At 42.6% G+C, this 15370-nt stretch overlaps 1 protein-coding gene and 1 pseudogene across 9 annotated transcripts in view; one reads left to right on the top strand and one right to left on the bottom strand.

Annotated features, from left to right (window-relative positions):
* The window catches only part of Cep128 (centrosomal protein 128), a 385966-nt gene that overhangs the window by 153291 nt on the left and 217305 nt on the right, over positions 1-15370 (bottom strand). The window lies entirely within an intron of this gene.
* On the top strand, positions 8081-10401 carry Gm47742 (annotated as a pseudogene).

The following is a 15370-nucleotide window of genomic DNA, read 5'->3' on the forward strand; positions in this document are numbered from 1 at the left end:
TTCAGTAACACACTGGGGCTTGTTATCTGTGGGTACTGGGCTAACACACTTAATCCTCCCATCCGGAGAAGACTGGATTATCATTAGCCATGTGCTATTCATTGAAGGATATGAAGGGTTAGGGTTGTCAGACAGCATTCACACAGGACGGGGTACAACTGAGTCATCTTTCTTAGCAACTTCTTAGCACTATCCTGTGTCCCTGGTATACTCATCTTCCACTCTAATTTTCTAAATTTTCGATTTCACCTTGAAAATTTGTTCTACTCAACAGCTTTCACTGTTACTTCTTTCCTCAAAACCTAAATACATATCCTGTCTGGTGACTGAATCCTATCTGTCTACAGAACCTTCAGTTTATGAGTCAGAGTATTAGACACTAAGCAAGATTCATGAAGGGTCACTAGCTGTATCAGAAATTACTTCCTTGCAATTGAGCTTGGTTACTCAACGAAACAGAATATGAGATTGAAAACTGAGCTAGCTTTATTTAATAAAAAGTAGTAAGTGAATCAAGTCTGACTATTCAAAAATATTTTAAAATATCCCCTACCAGAAAAAGCAATAGCATCTCACAGCATCAGCAATAGCATCTCACAGCATCTCTTTTTCTTAATTTCCAACTTTGGAATAGCATCATTTTCAAGTATTCAAAAACCTTAGTACTTACTGGCTGGTTGCGCTATTGCTGGCCCAGTGCTAGGTCTCAGAGGCATCATTAATAGATCTCACATGTATCTCAAAGGTACAGAGTCTCTGAACAATCATGAAGGAAACAAAAAGCCGTTCTACTAATAGCTCGACTATCTTTATTGAAGACTGAAGCATGTGGTAGGCCCTAAATGAAACTCTACCTTTAAGACTACCAAAGGCAAACCATGAAAATTAATTTGAAGAAAGAAACTAACTTTCCCCAAATGTTCCATCTATACATGTAACATAAGTCCAAGTATACTGTGGCAGTCAGATGCAGTACCCCTAATAAATATGGGAAATTATAACTTTTATCTTTCAAACAGATCCTTTCTAGCCTTCAGTTATGTGTAGTAAGTAATGCATTTTTCCCAGAATGCTTTATGTTCTATAATTCACAAATTTCAGTAATATCGCCTCTTGACTTCAATTCATGGGTTTGAAAAGTGATCAACAAAGTCTAAGTGTTAAGCAGCGTTAGTGAAGAAGTGTAAAACTGGCCAGCGGACCACAGCATTCCCATCATTATATGGAAGGAGCACACTGAGAAACGGTGCCCTTCCTTCCCAGCAGATCTCTGCAGAGGCAGAAGCTGTTTGGGTGGCAAATGATTGTGTTTTTCAAATGCTATAGATCTACTTGCTCTTCAGACACAAGCATCTTGACATCATCGGCATGAGCAGGATATATAGCAGCACATTTCAAATAACACCAGCCACAGAGGACAACAGAGGACTTTCACTTACACAGTCCGCTGATTCTACACACACACACACACACACACACACACACACCACCCACGGGTACTGAAATATGTAAGAATACTAGTTTAATTACTCTCTGTCATAGAAAAGGGCTGACATACATGTTCCTTCAGGGAGATCAAATTATTCCTATTCAGCACAGAAAATATTAAACCATACTTTGAAACTTGAATTTTAACGTCTGCAGGAAAATTTCTAAGCAAAGTACATAAATAAGAAATCGTACATTAAAGTGTTTATTGGACTTGTTACCATATCCTAGTTAGGATATTTTATAAAGACATTATATAATAATGTCTTTATTTGTGAGTTCAATACGATACAGTGATTTTTTTTAAAAAAACAAACAAACAAAGAGAGGCCACCAACTTGGCTGGCCTAGTTAGCCAGCTTGCCCCAAGATTCTCCTGTATCTGCTTCCCAGGTCTGTCTGGCTTTTATATAGATGCTGGAATCTGAACTCCAGGCACCATGCTTTTATGACAAGCCCTTTACTTGTTGAGCCATTCTTCAGTCTCTGTGTTGATAATCCTTACATTTTCTTAATCAACACCTATGTGTACAGATACATAAAACCCAGTCTTTGAAGCAGTTGTGACCACAGTCTTTGCAAGAGTCCAGAAGGTCACAGCCACTCTCTACCTTTTCTACTCAAAAGGAAAAAGTTGGAGGTAGGAGCTTAAACTTGATGGTGTGCAGTTTCAAGGAGAATATGTAGTTATACACACACAGACATATATAGAAAGAATGGAGAAAAAGCACAAGGTATCTAACTGTATTCTGTAACTTACAATGCATCTTTTGTCAATATGTAATTATTATATAGGAAATAATAAGATATTCTTCAAAAAAACTTGAAAGCGGGAAAATAAAACATAAAAGGCAATCTGAGTTAAATAAACATCTGCCCCATGAAAGCAAGAGAGACCAAGAGGAAGCAATCTCTGCATTACTGCTGAGCATCTGAAAAGGAACCTGCGCAACTGAGGGCTGCACTTTGCCCCCTAGGCACACGGGGCTAGCGGCAGCTGGGCTGCAGCCTCACTTCTATACATTACCATGGTCCGATACAGTCTTGATCCGTAGAGGATGGCCCCGAGGCTTTCTGGTAGCAAACAGCACTAAGGACTGACAAGAGTTCAGATCTAACATGACCATTTGAAGGGTTTGAAAATAATTGGAGTGATAAATTCTAAAATAATAACAACATTAGGGAGTTCAACAAGGTATGTAAACAGGGAGGAAGCAGAGAAGGTCCTGTAAGCAGGATGTAGGGAAGCTCTAGCTGCAGGGCAGGTCACAAGGCAGACAGCCCCAAAACAATGCCAGATGCTCACCTGTAAGAACCTGCACTGAGCAACTCAATGCAAGCCATCTAGAAGTAAGGACTGCTTGCCTTCAGTTTGCGGAGAAAGACAAGGTAACATTTAGTGTTAAGACAGATTTTTGAAAAAAATTAATGTAAGTAGGAGCCTGCACTCAAGACAGTAAAATGATTGCCACATAAGAAGTAGCAGAAAAGAGGAAAAACTGCCACTGAGGGTGAGTGCCACCCTACAACCAAGGCCATATGCTCTGCGACAGTAAGGGGAGGATTTGACACTCCTGATCGCCCTCCTCCACCAGTATGACTGCTGTGCCGGTCAGCAATGCAATGTAATGAGACTACGAACAAAGCAGGGCAACTTTAACAAGACACCAGTGAAAAGTCATTCTGACAGCTCAAGGTTCTGAGGCAGAGGGGATGGTTAGAATCTACAGCCCTGCAGCAGGCTCACTCTACTGTAGTGCGCGCACACACACACACACAACCAAGAATGAATCTGAGGGTATTTCAGCATCAAAAGCTGTCTCAATGAGATTTCTGTCTTTTACAAATGTTAGGGTTACATTTTTTAAATTTTATTTTAGTGATTAAAAACCCTGTGTGAAATGAAGAAATTTCGATTTTATACACCAAGATGTTTAGTATAAGAAGTACTTAGGTCTCAAATACTTGAAGAAATTTGTCCCCACCCCTAAGTATTTTAGAGAATACCCCTAGGTCACACTAGTACATTGAAGGCTGTGCTGTTCCACAGCACTGAAAATCAGCAAGGCGTGTGGCATAACACTGGAATCTACCCATAATTTAAAACAAATAAGGTACATTTCTTGTAAGCACCAATAATCAAAACAACTATGCCACATCCTAGGCTAAAGAAAAAGAAGATGCAATTAACGGGTGATGGCCAGGAGACATGCAAGTAAATTAACTTGGGAGAAAAGCCATAACACAGAAATTGAAAGGGAAAAGAGGGGACTCTAGTTGTAATTGGCTCTCAGCTTCAGCGTCCACTCCTTTACTGTTGAATCTCTAGAGCAGTGGCTCTCAGCCTTTCTAATACTGCGACCCTTTAATGCAGTGCCTCATGCTGTGGTGACCCCACCCCAGACATACAATTATTTTTGTTGTTACTTCATAACCATAATTTTGCTATTGCTGTGAATCATTATGTAAATACCTGATATGCAGGATATATGATATGTGATCCCTGTGTAACAGTTTTTCAACCTCAAAAGGGGTCTGGATACACGGGTAGAGAACGGCTGCTTCGGAGTGTCTGTGAGGGTTTTAGCCACAGTCCCATTACCGTGCATACTCTTTTAACCTAAATTGCAGCAATTATAGTAAAGCTTTCCAATTCCATAAAATTAAGAAGGAGACAATTCACAGGTGAAGAATAAAGAACATGTGGTAGACCCTAAGAATCGGAATCACTGTCTAAACAATTTCTCTTAACTCCCTAACCTCATGCTGGAACTGATAGAGACAGACAGGCATGTGGAGAACGATCCTATTGTTAGACACTTTAAAATTAAGTGAGAGGACAGAAAGCAAGATGCCTAAGAAAATAAATCTTTCTCTGCTGAATTCATAGTGAGTCTAAACTCATAAAGAGACAGGTAGGGAGAGGAAGGAAGGGAGGGAGGGAGGGAGGGAGGCAGGCAGGCAGGCAGGCAGGCAGGCAGGCAGGCAGGCAGGCAGGCAGGCAGGCAGGCAACATCTGGACCAGTGCAAGTAGGAAGAAATCATGGCACAGACTGGGCAGTGTGGCAAGGCGCTGCAACAGCTGATGCACTGGAATTAGGAGATTGGGAGGAGAGAGGGAATCACTCCTAGATCACAATAGCAGACACTACCTCTGCAGCAGGAAAATGTGAGGGCTTCTTCAAATAGCAGCTGCTAGGACAGATTTGAACATCAGGAAAAACACAGGCCCCTGTGGAGTGAACTTTACCACTCTGTGTGCTTGCTGATAACCAGGTAGCCGAGGTCAGGGGGCCCGAAGAAAAGCCCAAGTGATCTTTTTAAAACAATGCAATCGTGTGGCAAGATTGCTCGCTTGTAGACAAATAACAAACTTAAAAAGCCTCGCTCAGACCACAGGACTATCTGGACTTGCTCTACCTATACCTCTAACTCAGACTCACAGATGCTTGTCCAAGACAGATATACCAGGTCTTGAGACTTATGAGAATCACAGAAAGACTTAATTAATTCTAAGAACATGTATTGACCTCTGGACACATGCCCCTCTCTCAATCAAAGCTGCCATTCCATTCCGTGAGAAGTGCAGAGTCCCCAGTCCAGAGCAAGCAGGAACCTAGCGTAATGAAACCCTCCAGGACAGAAGTACCCCACAGTAACTGATACTACAAAAGCTTGCTGTGGTACCTTGCATAAATCCATAAGAGCATCTTAAGATATTAAAACAATAACATTAAACAAAGACCAATATATTTAAGGGGAGAGCATACAAGACAGTTTTTCAGAAGACACCCAAATAAATATATAAGCACAAGCATGAGTCTCAGAAAAAAAACGAAAAGCAAGCTAAGAGATGTAAGTACTAAGAACAAAACTCCTACAGACTGCATATAGCATAGCTTTTTTGTCATGAGGTAGAATTTAAACACAGGCAGGCACCAGGGAACTAGGGCTTCTAAATTTAGCTATATTATAATACCCTCTGAAGGAAGAAAGGTGGATTAAAATCCCTTTACCAATATTAATAAATTGAGAAATACAAAGAGGCAGAATAAAACAAGAAAGTTTACACTTAAAGATACAACTTGCTAAACGCATGAAATTCAAGAAGAAGGAAGACCAAAGTGTGGACACTTTACCCCTTCCTAGAAATGGGAACAAAACACCCATGGAAGGAGTTACAGAGACAAAATTTGGAGCTGTGACAAAAAGATGGACCACCTAGTGATTGCCATATGCAGGGATCCATCCCATAATCAGTTTCCAAACGCTGACACCATTGCACACATTAGCAAAATTTTGCTGAAAGGACCCAGATATAGCTCTCTCTTGTGAGACTATGCCGGGGCTAGCAAATACAGAAGTGGATGATCACAGTCAGCTATTGGATGGGTCACACGGCCCCCAATGCAGGAGCTAGAGATATTACCCAAGGAGCTAAAGGGAACTGCAACCCTATAGGTGGAACAACAATATGAACTAACCAGTACCCTGGAGCTCGTCTCTAGCTGCATATGCATCAAAAGATGGCCTAGTCGGCCATCACTGCAAAGAGAGGCCCATTGGACTTGCCAACTATAGATGCCCCAGTACAGGGGAACGCCATGGCCAAAAAGGGGGAGTGGGTGGGTAGGGGATTGGGGGGGGGTGGATGTGGGGGACCTTTGGGATAGCATTGAAAATGTAAACGAGGAAAATACCTAAAAAAAAAAAAAAAAAAACAAAAAAAAAAACAGAAAAACAAAAAAAAACTTTGGGCCTGGGGAGATGAGTAAAGCACAGAGCATGAACTCATGAGGACCTGAGTTCAAATCTTAGAACTCAAATGACAAATGCAGGGAATGAAGGCAAATCGTTGTGACCCTGGTGCTGGGGGAACAGAGACTGACAGACTGAAAGACTGACAGACTGACAGATACCTGGGACACTGGCTTAGCTGGCCACACTAATCAGTGAGCCTCAGACACATGTGAATGCCATGTGTGCATGGAAAGACACATACATGTGCACAGACAAAGAAACACAGAAATATATGCAAACATACAGAGAATTATACTGGTACAATCTCAGCAAGCACTGGAAAACAAACAGTATACTTGTGTGCATACATACACACAGAGAGACAGAGACAGAGAGACAAAGGCAGAGAAACAGATACAAAAACAAAGAGACAGTGAGACAGGGGCAGAGAGGGGGAAGAGAGGAGAAGGAAGGAGAGGAGGAAGAAGAGGAAGAGGAGGGAGAGGAGGAGGAGGAAGAGGAAGAAGAGAACTGAAATTCACAGTACTTCAAATAAAAGTCAAATGTAAGTGATAGATGCTGAAGAAGGAGAAAGTGCTGAGCCCTAGGGAGCTCAATCACTTGCAGCAGAGAAAGTGCTTGTCAAGAACCACGTTAAAAGCAAATGTGTCACGTGCAGCAGACACTGAGAGGTTACCAGAGTTCCAGAGAAGAAAAACACAGGAACTATCAGACTCCTCATGGAATGCAATAACTGCTAAGAATCTTAAGATATGATTTCTCAGAGAGTAAATTTGTCTGAAATGTGAGAGTTTAACAAAGGAAAAAAAAACACTAAGATATCACATTAAAACCACAAAACATTACTAAACAGGTCATAATCTTAAAGGCTTATACAGACAGCGATAGAACATAAAAGGAAACAAAGAGAACTAGTCTGTGAGGAGATTTTGTCTTCTTTGAAATGACTTCCAAGAGACAACTGCAATATTTAAAGTCTTAAAAAGTACAACATAGTGTACAAGTGAGACTCATCGCCAATATCAATCATCCTGACCTTCTCACGGGAGGATAGCTCTGTCCCCTCACTGACACACACGACACAAACTGACACGCACGGCCACATGATTACCTACAGCCAACGAGATGAGGACTGGTAAGCTCTGGACTAATAATGTTCACCCTGAGGCTGCCCCTGCCTGCCTGATAGTTATAGATACAGACAGTAATTCCTGGTCAGCCGGTGATGTGGTCATTCAGAGGCCTGCTCTTAAACAAACCAAATACAGACATTTCTAGGCAAGTCACAAAGGAGGAATGTACTACTCACAAAGTCTTATTACTGGTTGTCTTAGTTAGGGTTTTACTGCTGTGAACAGACACCATGACCAAGGCAAGTCTTATAAAAAACAACATTTAAATGGGGCTGGCTTACAGGTTCAGAGGTTCAGTCCATTATCATCAAGGTGGGAGCATGGCAGTATCCAGTCAGGCATGGCGCAGGCAGAGCTGAGAGTTCTATGTCTTCATCCAAAGGCTGCTAGTGGAAGACTGACTTCCAGGCAACTAGGGTGAGGATCTTATACCCACACCCACAGTGACACACCCATTCCAACCAGGTCACACCTATTCCAACAAGGCCACACCTTCAGATGGTGCCATTCCCTGGTCCAAGGATACACAAACCATCACACTTGTAAATAAAAAGAATTCCTGAAAAAAGTATTTATACCGTAAAGTGGACACCAGGGAAAGCATAGGTCATATAAAATGGTTATCGCTTAAAATTTTAAAAAAAGAAAAAGAGGGGTTGGCACAGCACCGTCTGTCCCACTGGCGGGCCAGCCCGCCCATGGCGCTGCAGGCACTGCACAGCTCGGACATGGGCCTGCGCAGGATCCTGGCTCACTTCCCGAGGACCTGAGTTTGGCCTTCGCCTACGGCTCCATGGTGTATCGTCAGGCAGGACCCAGTGCCCACCAGGAGAATCCCATGTTAGACTTAGTGTTCACAGTAGACGACCCTGTTGCCTGGCATGCGATGAACCTGAAGAAGAATTGGAGCCACTACTCCTTCCTCAAACTCTTGGGGCCCAGGATCATCTCCTCCATCCAGAATAATTACGGTGCCGGAGTCTACTTCAACCCCCTGATCAAGTGTGACGGGAAGCTTATCAAGAACGGGGTTATTAGCACTGGCACACTGATTGAGGACCCCATGAACTGGAATAACCTATATATCGCTGGACGCCTCCAAAAGCCGGTGGCAGCAAACACTGTGACACTTGAACAAAAGTGGTATCTTTACAAGAAAAATGAGCAAGTGTCAAAAAAGAATTCTGGGGCTGGTGAGATGGCTCAGTGGGTAAGAGCACCCAACTGCTCTTCCAAAGGTCCGGCGTTCAAATCCCAGCAACCACATGGTGGCTCACAACCACCTGTAACGAGATCTGACGCCCTCTTCTGGAGTGTCTGAAGACAGCTACAGTGTATTTACATATAATAAATAAATAAATAAATAAATAAATAAATCTTTAAAAAGAAAAAAGAAAAAAAACCTGGTCTTACTAAGCTCTAAAAGCTCCCACAAACCCAGTTTATGATTCTTGTTTGAAATAAAAAACAAAGAATAAATCTAAACATTTGAGAATCTTAGAGAAGTAGATGAGAAAACACACAATTTGCCATCTAATCCACCCAGATTATAGAAGCTAAAAGTAGAAAGTAAGAGGAGTTATCAGAAAAAGCTCAAAAATCAGTCCTAGCCATGACTGGAGCCACTTCTTACAAATGAAGAAAATTTGCCATCTAAAGGATGCTACTTAGTAACAAATAAATACTTGTTGTTCTTTATAAAATAAAATCTGATGTTACAGAAGTGAAATTGGTGAGGAAAAAGATACAGCACACAACCTCAAGTACACAAAAGCATGTGGCATTATAAACATCAAGGAAAATTACACTGGCTTTATCATGATCAATTTGAGAGACTTGAATATAGGAGCCCCAAAGTCTGAATAATAATAAAGCTGCATATACTAAACAATAAGGGGTCAAAAGTCTGGATGAAGACTGTGAGAATCACGACACACATGCTAACAATCTTATTATAGAAGTTAAATGTGCCATTATCAGGAACTTACACCTTGAGCAGTCAAAGGTACAACCAGCTTTACTTAGTGAGACAACAGGCAGGCAACGCCCACCGGCTAGTTTCAAACCTTTCCTCCTGAAGGGCTGCACCCTAGACTCAGCAATGCCTCTAATCCAATAAGACGGATAAGTTGCCTGTTTATGTATGACCATAAAAAACTAAGGTAATAAAGTGGATCCCAGTTAGTTGTTAGTTTTGTTCCAACTTCCTTAAAATTTGACTTAGAAATTAAGTCTTTGCTAGTTCTAATGCAGAAAACCACCAAACAGAGACAAAAAAATTAATGTGAGTTGATTTCTGCAACTTCCCTTTTTTTATTTTTATGTTTATTACAACATTGCTGATAGATGGACCAGAGAGGTTGCTCAGTGGTTAAGAACAAGACCTGCTCTTGCAGAGTCCCCAAGTTCAGTTGCCAGCACTCCTATCAGGCAGGTGTGCATGACTACAATACACATAGACTGAGTTTTAGAACTTTGTTAATTTTGTTACTAACACATTGATCATCTCACATAGTGAGCTTGCCTCAACTTCTTTACGCACATTCATGGATAGTTACGACACACACATTCTGTTGTACTGTTTGGCTCTTCCCCAGAGATCTGTCTCTCCCTATCTACCCCTGCCCCCACTTCGTTATCCATTCATCCATCACTGAGATGTAGATTTTCCATATAGTGGCTGCCTAGAGTGAAGAATGCTGTTAAGAACCAGCCAAGCTCTGTCTCAACACACCAACCTCACCTCAGTCGGAAGGAGACACAAAACCTGGGCCATCTGAGTGAAATGGTCATTCTCCCCATCGGAATCTTTTGGAAAGCCCTTATACTGATAGAAAGGCCGTATACATTTATTCCCCCACTGATAGTTCACATAGATTCCTCCCCCACTTTCTTTAAACCTCCTGAGCAACAGCCATTACTTCTTGTCTTTGGGCAACAGGAATTTTAAAGTGTAATATGATGTTCTGTGCTTTAATAGACTTTCCATGGCATTGAGCACCTTCCAAGGTACCCTTGAGTACTTCCAGATTGTCTCTGTTAGGACACCTATTGATGCTCTTGGCTCATCTTCACTGGATTGAGTGGATATGGAGCTGGGTGAGTTCCTCACACGTGTAAGTTACGAAAGCCCTTGTTTATCATGCCGCTCCCACTTAGTGTAACAGAAGACCTTCCACATGACAGCTCTGCTTTTCCTCACTGTGTGTTTGGCTGTGCAGCTTTTTTAATTGGCAGACGCGCACTTATTTTTTTATTTCTTTTAAAGTCTATCATTTTGGTAACAGAGTCAAAAACAACTGTTGACAAAGTAAATGGGAAGGAATCCTTTGTCTATTTTCTCTAAAAAGTTTTATAGCATTTTAAACCACTTAGGGTTAATTTTTGAGCACTGCATAAGGACAAGATCTACAACAAATTCCTTTCCCCTTAATACATTCTCAGCAACCTTGATAAAATTGACTTTATAGACATGTGTGCATTTGGGGCTCTTTCTCCCTCTCCTCTTCCTGGAGATGAAAATGAGGAACTTGTGTCTACCAGAAAAATGTTCTACCACCGGGCTACATTTGTAGACTTGGACTCCCCATTACAGTCTAAAAACTATGAGTATTTATGAAAGGGCCCTGTTGTTTTGACGATAATAGTTTTGTAACCTAGGTTGAAATCTGGAAAGGTGAATCCCCTATCTTTGTTTACTCCAATGATCACAGGTTAGAAAAATGGTATGAATAAAACATTCACACCACTCAAGTTCATCTAGAGATTCCATGAAATCACCACCAAAATTATAATGGCATATCTCACAAAAACAGAAGGAAAAAAATGGTCTGAAAGAAAAGACCTTAACTAATCCCATCAGTCTTGAGAAGAACGAACTCAGAGGCCTCATGGTACCTCACGTTACCTCATGGTATCTCATGTTACCTCATGGTACCTCACGTTACCTCATGGTACCTCATGTTACCTCATGGTACCTCACGTTACCTCATAGCCAATTATGACAAGAAATTATAAATCATAAGGACCCTGGACTATGAACAGCTTAGAGGAGACAAATCAACTTTATCTGCAAAATAAACTGGGGGCAACTAGGGGGTTTTAAAGTAGGAGCTATAAAAACGGCTCACCCAATAAGATGCTTGCCTTCCAAGCATGAGTTCTTGGCTTCAATCCTGAGAACAAGTAAAACAGCCCAGTGTAGTGGTACACACTTAGTAATCCCACAGTGGGTAAACATGGCGGCAGCCTAATTGCAAAAATACATACGTTCAATATCTATTAAAAAGTGAGAGATGCTGAAATATTTGACAAGCAAGAGTTTTAAAATAATTAGGTCAAAACAAATATACACCTGTGAGATCCGTGCTACTCTATTTATGTGAGGTATCAAATCAGAAACGCTGGTACCTGTCTTCTGCTCCCCAGCCGTCACCGTTTCCTCTCATCATAGAGACTTTGCTTCCTTAAGAGACATTCTCTTGATGCATCTGGAAAACGCAGCAATCTAACACTGGTTTACTGAGTCTCCAGGTTCTTACAGTTCTCACTACTAAAATATCTACTGAGAAAACGCCTCTGCAGCGACTGGGAGAGGACTCCAGTGCATGGTCTTCAGTTTCACTGGCAGTTACTGAAAGGTCAGGGGAGCAAATGTTAAGGTCAATTTAATCTCCAAGAGGGCACCAAGCTGAAGTACCTGAGAGGAGAGCTTCTAACACCTCCTGTGGCTGTTCTCCACTCACAGGCGTAGGGACACATCCCCACACCAACCTTTAGTTGTCTTAAAGAGAGCTCTAACGCCTTCCGCTCGACTCGAGACTCGAGCCCCGGGCTACCTTGCCAGCAGAGTCTTGCCCAACACCCGCAAGGGTCCACACGGGACTCCCCACGGGACCCTAAGACCTCTGGTGAGTGGACCACAGTGCCTGCCCCAATCCAATCGCGCGGAACTTGAGACTGCGGTACATAGGGAAGCAGGCTACCCGGGCCTGATCTGGGGCACAAGTCCCTTCCGCTCAACTCGTGACTCGAGCCCCGGGCTACCTTGCCAGCAGAGTCTTGCCCAACACCCGCAAGGGTCCACACAGGACTCCCCACGGGACCCTAAGACCTCTGGTGAGTGGATCACAGTGCCTGCCCCAATCCAATCGCGCAGAACTCGAGACTGCGGTACATAGGGAAGCAGGCTACCCGGGCCTGATCTGGGGCACAACTCCCTTCCGCTCGACTCGAGACTCGAGCCCCGGGCTACCTTGCCAGCAGAGTCTTGCCCAACACCCGCAAGGGCCCACACGGGACTCCCCACGGGACCCTAAGACCTCTGGTGAGTGGACCACAGTGCCTGCCCCAATCCAATCGCGCGGAACTTGAGACTGCGGTACATAGGGAAGCAGGCTACCCGGGCCTGATCTGGGGCACAAGTCCCTTCCGCTCGACTCGAGACTCGAGCCCCGGGCTACCTTGCCAGCAGAGTCTTGCCCAACACCCGCAAGGGTCCACACGGGACTCTCCACGGGACCCTAAGACCTCTGCTGAGTGGAACACAGCGCCTACCCCAATCCAATCGCGTGGAACTTGAGACTGCGGTACATAGGGAAGCAGGCTACCCGGGCTTGATCTGGGGCACAAACCCCTTCCACTCCACTCGAGCCCCGGCTACCTTGCCAGCTGAGTCGCCTGACACCCGCAAGGGCCCACACAGGATTCCACACGTGATCCTAAGACCTCTAGTGAGTGGAACACAACTTCTGCCAGGAGTCTGGTTCGAACACCAGATATCTGGGTACCTGCCTTGCAAGAAGAGAGCTTGCCTGCAGAGAATACTCTGCCCACTGAAACTAAGGAGAGTGCTACCCTCCAGGTCTGCTCATAGAGGCTAACAGAGTCACCTGAAGAACAAGCTCTTAACAGTGACAACTAAAACAGCTAGCTTCAGAGATTACCAGATGGCGAAAGGCAAACGTAAGAATCCTACTAACAGAAATCAAGACCACTCACCATCATCAGAACGCAGCACTCCCACCCCACCTAGTCCTGGGCACCCCAACACAACCGAAAATCTAGACCCAGATTTAAAAACATTTCTCATGATGATGATAGAGGACATCAAGAAGGACTTTCATAAGTCACTTAAAGATTTACAGGAGAGCACTGCTAAAGAGTTACAGGCTCTTAAAGAAAAGCAGGAAAACACAGCCAAACAGGTGATGGAAATGAACAAAACCATACTAGAACTAAAAGGGGAAGTAGACACAATAAAGAAAACCCAAAGCGAGGCAACGCTAGAGATAGAAACCCTAGGAAAGAGATCTGGAACCATAGATGCGAGCATCAGCAACAGAATACAAGAAATGGAAGAGAGAATCTCAGGTGCAGAAGATTCCATAGAGAACATCGACACAACAGTCAAAGAAAATACAAAATGCAAAAGGATCCTAACTCAAAACATCCAGGTAATCCAGGACACAATGAGAAGACCAAACCTACGGATAATAGGAATTGATGAGAATGAAGATTTTCAACTTAAAGGGCCAGCTAATATCTTCAACAAAATAATAGAAGAAAACTTCCCAAACATAAAAAAAGAGATGCCCATGATCATACAAGAAGCATACAGAACTCCAAATAGACTGGACCAGAAAAGAAATTCCTCCCGACACATAATAATCAGAACAACAAATGCACTAAATAAAGATAGAATATTAAAAGCAGTAAGGGAGAAAGGTCAAGTAACATATAAAGGAAGGCCTATCAGAATTACACCAGACTTTTCACCAGAGACTATGAAAGCCAGAAGAGCCTGGACAGATGTTATACAGACACTAAGAGAACACAAATGCCAGCCCAGGCTACTATACCCGGCCAAACTCTCAATTACCATAGATGGAGAAACCAAAGTATTCCACGACAAAACCAAGTTCACACAATATCTTTCCACGAATCCAGCCCTTCAAAGGATAATAACAGAAAAGAAGCAATACAAGGACGGAAATCACGCCCTAGAACAACCAAGAAAGTAATCATTCAAAAAACCAAAAAGAAGACAGCCACAAGAACAGAATGCCAACTTTAACAACAAAAATAACAGGGAGCAACAATTACCTTTCCTTAATATCTCTTAATATCAATGGACTCAATTCCCCAATAAAAAGACATAGACTAACAGACTGGCTACACAAACAGGACCCAACATTCTGCTGCTTACAGGAAACCCATCTCAGGGAAAAAGACAGACACTACCTCAGAGTGAAAGGCTGGAAAACAATTTTCCAAGCAAATGGACTGAAGAAACAAGCTGGAGTAGCCATTTTAATATCGGATAAAATCGACTTCCAACCCAAAGTTATCAAAAAAGACAAGGAGGGACACTTCATACTCATCAAAGGTAAAATCCTCCAAGAGGAACTCTCAATTCTGAATATCTACGCACCAAATGCAAGGGCAGCCACATTCATTAGAGACACTTTAGTAAAGCTCAAAGCATACATTGCACCTCACACAATAATAGTGGGAGACTTCAACACACCACTTTCTTCAAAGGACAGATCGTGGAAACAGAAACTAAACAGGGACACAGTGAAACTAACAGAAGTTATGAAACAAATGGACCTGACAGATATCTACAGAACATTTTATCCTAAAACAAAAGGATATACCTTCTTCTCAGCACCTCACGGGACCTTCTCCAAAATTGACCATATAATTGGTCACAAAACAGGCCTCAATAGATACAAAAATATTGAAATTGTCCCATGTATCCTATCAGACCACCATGGCCTAAGACTGATCTTCAATAACAACATAAATAATGGAAAGCCAACATTCACGTGGAAACTGAATAACACTCTTCTCAATGATACCTTGGTCAAGGAAGGAATAAAGAAAGAAATTAAAGACTTTTTAGAGTTTAATGAAAATGAAGCCACAACGTACCCAAACCTATGGGACACAATGAAAGCATTTCTAAGAGGGAAACTCATAGCGCT

The sequence above is a fragment of the Mus musculus genome, chromosome 12 (assembly GCF_000001635.26).
Source record: "Mus musculus strain C57BL/6J chromosome 12, GRCm38.p6 C57BL/6J".
In the NCBI taxonomy this organism is placed as follows: domain Eukaryota; kingdom Metazoa; phylum Chordata; class Mammalia; order Rodentia; family Muridae; genus Mus; species Mus musculus.